This window comes from Callithrix jacchus, chromosome 9 (assembly GCF_049354715.1).
Source record: "Callithrix jacchus isolate 240 chromosome 9, calJac240_pri, whole genome shotgun sequence".
Classification (NCBI taxonomy): Eukaryota; Metazoa; Chordata; class Mammalia; order Primates; family Cebidae; genus Callithrix; species Callithrix jacchus.
Window position 1 is genome coordinate 76,470,882 of NC_133510.1, and position 7,649 is coordinate 76,478,530.

Sequence of the window (7,649 nt, forward strand, 5' to 3'; positions counted from 1 at the left end):
CCCCTTCCTACAGACGGACACATTATACATGCTTATAAACATACTTCTCAGTAGCCTATTTTATAAATATAGTCAGATTTAGCTAGACAAAACATCCAACAATTCATCCCTATATAAAGTTTTAGTTTTTCTAATATTTGGATACCTTAAAAAATGTTGAAATTAAGAGCCTTGTTCACATATTTTGCAAGTGTGTTCAGTTATTGCCTTATGACAAATTCATAGAAATAAGATTGCTGGGATTCAAAGTAAATACATTTTAATTATCAATGTATGGAGCCAAACTGCCCTTCAGGAAGATTAAATCAATTTATAGACCCATTGGTATCATTAATGCTGCTGGTACTTCCTGTTGAAAAAAAGTTGGCCAAATCTAATTTTAATATTAATCTCTTTTATGTAACATTTGACTTTATTTTATACTGTAAATTTTCTTTATTCTTTTTTTTTTGAGTTGGAGTCTTGCTCTGTCTCCCAGGCTAGAGTGCAACGGCTTAATCTCAGCTCGTCACAACCTCCGCCACCTTGGTTAAAGTAATTCTCCTGCCTCAGCCTCCCGAGTAGCTGGTATTACAGGTGTGCACCACCATGCCTGGCTAATTTTTGTATTTTTAATAGAGACAGGGTTTCACCATGTTTTCCAGTCTGGTCTTGAACTCCTGACTTTGTGATCCACCCACCTTGGCCTCCCAAAGTGCTGGGATTACAGGTATGAGCCAGTGCGCCCAGCCCAGCAAATTTTCTCAATTTCCTGGAATATTAGCATTCTACAGTCTGTGCCTTGGAAAGAAAATGATCTTCGAACTGCAAAACAGAAGTGATAGTTATATATCTAAAATATTCCTGCATAAACTTAAATACTATATCAAAAGCAGAATTCTCTAACTACTAGAGAATGTACCTGAAGACCAGTGATTTCAAAGGGTTCATGCGGACCCAAGCTAGTTTTATTTCACATATTTGGAGTACTAATCCTCTATGTCATTGGAAATGCAATTTCTTGCACAAATGAACAGTTTTTTAGGAAATAATTTTAATATTTCATGTTATACTGAAACGTCATTGGCCGTGCAGATATAACACATCTAATCATAATAAATTTTGACATGGTTAAAACATTGGGTTTGATTTGTTTTTTCAAAACTTGAATGACTTTTCCCAGACAACATGCATGCATTTCATTCTTAGCCTTTCATTTTCCCTTTGTGTAATTTGGTTAGAAAAGAGAAGCAAGCTCATCTCTAATTATTTCCACATCTATTGTGAATTTAAATATATTTACAGACTAGTGTAGTTGTAAACCACTTTTAAATTGAAAAGTATATTTTTTCTGAATAAATCATAGTCAAAATATGACAAGAAAATATGAGGCTTTCATAAATGAACTGTGATAAATCATGTTTCAACCATAAACAAGAAAAACTGTGTCATCCCCTCCTTTAACTAGTAAAGTATGGCACTTATTTCATGAGAAAATTAATTACCTCAGTGACAGAAAAAGCCCTTTTAAATATTATTTCAAATTCTTCTCTAGTTTTTTTCCAGCTGTGTTCTATTTGCAGCATTTTATTCATTTAAGCACTGAGATGGAACTTGATATGCATGGCATGTACACATATTTTGTTTCCTACTGTTCTTGAGAATTTTTTATTATACGTATGCAAAGGCACAGCTATAGAGGTATTAATGGATGTCTATTCCAACTAACTCCTATATCAGCTTTCAATTAACTTTTCATTTTGTTTTATTTGTCGGTCCAAACAAGAATATCATCGGCCCTGCATATATTTGTATAGGAGAGAGATATACATTTTACTATATTTTAGTACCAAAAATAATTATTTTAAATTTTAGAAGATTCACCAGAGTTGTTATTAATATTTCAATTTGACAATTTATTTTTATTCTGTTTAGGAAAAAAATTAAAATATAGAAGAGATCACTGCTCCTACATAAAAAACTGATTTCCCGCTTCCCAGCTTAATGACTTCAAAAGTAGAGAAAATTTGTAAGTTTTCTTATGTGAATATAGTTCAAGCATTTGTACTATAAACTATAATAAAATCCAGTTTTCATTACACTTCACCAGTGTCTTGCAAATCGGTGCTTGTTTACTGAATAGAAATAGTAACTTAAAACTCAAGAGTATTTAAGTACAACAGAAACATGAGAAGCTACAGCCCTCAAATTAACTCTTTCTGTCAATTTTGTCTCAGTTTCTCTCTTTAGGTGGACAAACAGCATTGACAAATCAGTTAAGATAATATCCGTTCAAAAAATAATTAAGATTCATCATTGTACAAGAAAATGTGAAATTCTATGAAATTTTACAGCTCATATATACAAGAAATTTTCATTACACTTCACCAGTGTCTTGCAAATCAGTGCTCAGCCTCCACCAATGTTCCGCAGTACTTTTCCACTAGCTCAGCTCAGCATTTAAAAGTCCGCCTGCCTTTTGTTTCAGCAGAGCTGAGTTCAGTCTCTATTCCTTATTGCAATATTCTTGGCTCCTAGTGCCAATTTCTTTAAGTTTTCCTAAGAAGACACCTAAGATTTCCTTGACGTTACCAATAATGTAATGAGTACTAAAGCTGAGATAAATTTTCCTAAACTAGTAATAATTTCTCTTGGCCAAATTTGCTACAGGGAAAGCTGAATTCTTTTGAAACAGTGGTGTTTATTAGTTTTCCAATAATGTATGATTTCTTGACATTTTCTTCTCTTTCTAAATAAAATTCACCTCTATATCTAATTTATATTTGCAAGTTTAATTTTGTTTTTTTGTCAAGGATCACTAATCCAGTTTATAAGCTCCAAATTCCACAAAACTGGATTCATCTTTACTCTTGCTTTTCACCCTAATCTTAAGTATCTAAAAATGTATCAGTTTATCCTCAATACCTTGTCTTTATTCAACATGAACTCAAGGCTTGACAATATTTTCTTTACAAATTCACTCACCAAAGTACAACCAATACATCAAAAATTGATTTCACCATCAATTTTAAAAAATATTCTATGATTCTTCAGTTGGAATTTACCTTTTTTTCCTACGTTTAATAGCATTGTTTGCAATCTTGTAGTATAATTTATTATAGTCTGCCAACTAACAGAGCTATCTGTGTGCTTCCTCAAGCTTTTACAGTAGAGAATGTACGTTTTTAGATTGCAGGGTGTCTATGTTATTAGTCTTTATATCATCCTCATTAGCTAAAGCAGTAGACACAGAAATATATGTGGAATTAAATTGCTAAAACATGAATTTATTTGATTTAATTTGAAACCTGATTCTCATAAAAGAAATATTGAGAAATCTCCCAAGATAATAAGTTACTTGCAGAGGAAAAGTAATAATTGAGAAGAGAATATTCACGAAATCCTGTCATGTGTCTCAGGGAGATAACCTTCTTTAATGGGTCACAATTGCGCTCAAATTTTTCCTGTTCTCTTCAAGCTTTCCCTGACATTTTATAGCCAAAGTTTAACTTATCTCTTGGCATACTGAATTTATCTCTAACTATCTGACTTTCCTACTAAACTGAAAATTCTTGAGGTCATGGACAATGATCTTATTTGTCTGTATCCTTCCTGCATGGTTTAGAATTTTTTATACAATGGGGTACTTGGTAATACTTAATGAAATAAAAGAAAGAAAAAGGGGTGAAAGAAGAAATGGGAGAGCTCAAAAAGGAGAGGGAGAGAGATTACCCAACAATAATCAGATATATCCTCATATTTATCTGATTGCAAAGTCATGATCTTTTTTTAGGTTACAGTGTCTCCCATCACAGGACCAAGAACCAGTTTCAGAGAAAACCCAGTTCTGACCAAAATTAAGACAGACACACACACACACACACACACTCACACAAACAAATGTAAATGTGAGCACTCTTTAAAACTATCATTTCCTTTTTGCATGTAAATTACACAACAATCAGCATAAATAGGTTTAACAAAACATGTATAAAGAAGATGCTTTATAAATCCAAAGCTGTTGCTCCCATATTCCTTAATACATGTGTACCATTCAAAGTGTTTTATTTTAAAGCTAAGAATACTTCTCATTAGCCAGTGATACTGAGGGACTGTGTTAAGGAAAAAAACTTCTCTTCCCAGGTCCTCGAGGGGTGTGGTTTCAAAGGGAGGCGTTTCCCAGCACCAGGCCTCCATCCACACCCCCATGCAGGAACTTAAAGTTTTTTGTCTGGGTTTCCCATGCAGGGGCTAAGTAGAGAAATCCAGGTGGGCTCCTTTGTCCAAAAATCCCACTGAAAGCTCTGCGAGGAGGGGGCTTTGTTGTGGATCAAGCAGCCAATCCCTGTCAGAGTCAAAGATCAATCACTCCAGAGGAAGTTTGAAAGAACTCCTCTCATCTGACAGAAACATGAATGGGGAGGCAATAATTCAAGGGTTAAAATCCCACCGCTCCTTCTCTATACCGATTCCTTCTCTAGATCCCCTCCCATGGCAGTGAGGTAGCTGTCTCTTTCTCTCTCTCTCTGGATAATAAATCACTTCTCCGCAAAACTATTCGTGTCCACGATATTTATTCCAATGGCAAACTCAGCGCGCCTCCGGGGCCCTTTCCCCATTCTTCCGGGTAAGAGAGACCCAGAACCTCATCGGTCGGGGAGGTACCTGAGTACGCCCCCCTCCCCAGTTACAATACATGCTAGGGCAAACACAATTACCTACTCACAAATGGATTTGCAAACTCTCTTTTCCTGTTATGCCATTCATGTGTTTTTCATATTTATTTTAATACAAATTTTCACTAAAAAATCACACAATTATTTTATAAAATTTACAACATACAAATGAACAAAAAGAAAACTAAGCCAGTCTAAACAGTTCAACAGAGAGAACCCTTAGTCAAGATTCTGTTGCAGTGACTAATGTACTGGCAATAGAGCCATAGAAAAATAGAATGCTGCTGTATACAAATTTATATTTTTTATATACTGCTAGCATATTATGATGAATTACAAGTGAATGGCAGGATAAAAATCAAGAATGAATGTTTTGATCATTGATGATAAAATACTGGGTGACTTCAACAATAGTCATTTACTTTTCATAGTTTTGGAAGTTAAAATGACTAAATTCAAGGTGCTGGCATACTCAGTTTCTGGTGAGGCCCTCTTCGTGGCTTGCAGACTATTGCCTTATCACTATGTCCTCAAGTGGCAGAGAGAGAGAGAGTGCACTCTGGTGTTTCCTTTTCTTAGAAAGACACTAATCCTATCATGAGGACCTGCTCTCATGATTTCATCTAAACCAAATTATCTTCCAAAGGCCCTGTGTACAAATACCATTGCATTAGGAGTAAGGGCTTAAACTTAGGAATTTGAGGGAACACAAACATTTATCCATAACGATAGCCATGAGTTTACAGTGGGTGTTCCTTTTTAGAAAGAGGATCAGATTTAAGGGCATATCCAAAGTTCTGTCTTTTGGGAATAGAGTATCTTTTTTCTTTCTTTCTTTCTTTCTTTCTTTCTTTCTTTCTTTCTTTTTTTTTTTTTTTTTTTTTTTTTTGAGACACAGTTTTGCTCTTGTTGCCCAGACTGGAGTGCAATAACACCATATTGGCTCACCACAACCCCCATCTCCGGGGTTCAAGCAAGTCTCCTGTCTCAGCCTCCTGAGTATTTGCAGTTAGAGTAATGAATCACTACAGGAGGCTAATTTTACATGTTTAGTAGAGACGTGGTTTCTCCATGTTGGTTAGGCTGGTCTCGATCTTCTGAGCTCAGGTGATCTGCCCACCTCAGCCTCCCAAAATGCTGGGATTACAGGCGTGAGCCACCTCGCCTGGCCAAAATAGGGTATCTTATATTTGAGTTGTCTATTATACATTCAAGTTCATATGTCAAGTAAGTAGTTAGATTTGTGAGTTAACACTTAACGGTAAAAGAATCAAGATTTGTCATTTAAAATTATTGAAAATGATTTGAAACAATATTTTGTATATGAAGTTGTTCAAATTTCAGAATTTGGTTTCTTAAGAAAATAGAGGGATGGGCACAGGGGCTCATGCCTGTAATGCCAGCACGTTGGGAGACTGAGAAGGGAGGATTCCTTGGCCCAGGAATTTCAGGTTACAGTGGATATGGCCATGCCACTGCACCCTAGCCTATGGGACAGAGTGAGATGCAGTCTCAAATAAACAAATAAATGAAGACTATTGTTTATTCAGTTGTTTTTCAGTGACATTTTCACCTTACCATTCTCATTTTATAATTCTAAAAATTTAGAAAAAAAATGATTATTTTGAATGCAAATGCTCTCATTCTGTCTTTTCTGAAAAACCCTAGTTTAGATACTGAAACAAAAATAGTGTGTATATATTCAAGACAGTCACATGTAGCTGATTTTGCCAGAAGAGATTTGTTGACAAAAAGGACAAACTTTGTAAAATATTTGAAGAGAGATATTATAAGCCAAATGTGAGTAACCCCATGGCCTTAGGCACACACTTAAGAAGTCCAGATTACAGCTTGGTTTTGTACATTTTAGGGAGATGTAAGACATCAGTACATGTCAGATATATATTGGTTCAGTCTGGAAATACAGGAAAACTTGAATTAGGGGCTTACAGGTTATGGGTAAATTCAAAGATTTTCTGATTGGTAATTGGTTAAGTTATGATGTCAAAACTTGGAATCAGTAGAAAAGGCTATGCAGCAATCTTACATGTCTCACATGTACCCTAAAACCTAAAATGCAATAAAAAAAAAAAAAGAAAAAGAAAACCACACAAAAAACAGGTGAGGAGTTATAGAGACCAAGTTTCTTATTATAGAGATGAAGTCTCTTAGGCGACTTCCCATAGAGATAATAGATGTCAAGTGTTTCTTATTTAGAACTTTAAAAGGTGCTAGACTCTCAGTTACCTCTTTAGGATTTGGAGAGCCTAGAAGGGGAAAGAGCTAGTTGAGTTAACAGAGAATTTTTACAGACATGAATTTCCCCCACAAAAGATGGCTTTGCAGAATCATTTCAAAATACGGCAAAGAAACATATTTTGGGGTAGAATATTTTGATTCCTTTTTTATCTGTCATGTGATGTTATGCCAGAGTCACTTTGAAAAGCCAGCCACATTATACAGGGTTACATAAAACACATCTGATGAGATTTTATGGTTTGTAGAGCATGACTCCCTGGGCCCCTTAGGAATTTAGGCAAGAAAAATAAAATGTGAAGAGTTTAGTCCTCAAGTTATTTTTTTCTCTTGGTTCCTGAACGCACATTTTATGTTTGTGGAATAATTAGCTTTCAGTGATTTATACATTGTTTCTTGTGACAAAAAAGATATCAGATGAAATTCTACTGAGTCACTGAGTAATTTGAGATTACATACTTCTGTTAATTTGCAAGTGATGATTTACCACTTGTTACGGACTAGACATTCAGGTGCTTTGGGGAATTTAAAAAAATACTACTAAATTATACTAGTTATCACCCTCTCCCTAGTCTCTTAAAAAGACTAACATATATATATATATATATACATACACACACATATATACACACACACACACACACACACACGCATAAAATATTTCATATATGTAATAAATATACTGAAGTGTGTGTGTGTGTGTGTGTGGTCCCACAAAAGATAAATTTGATGGAGAGA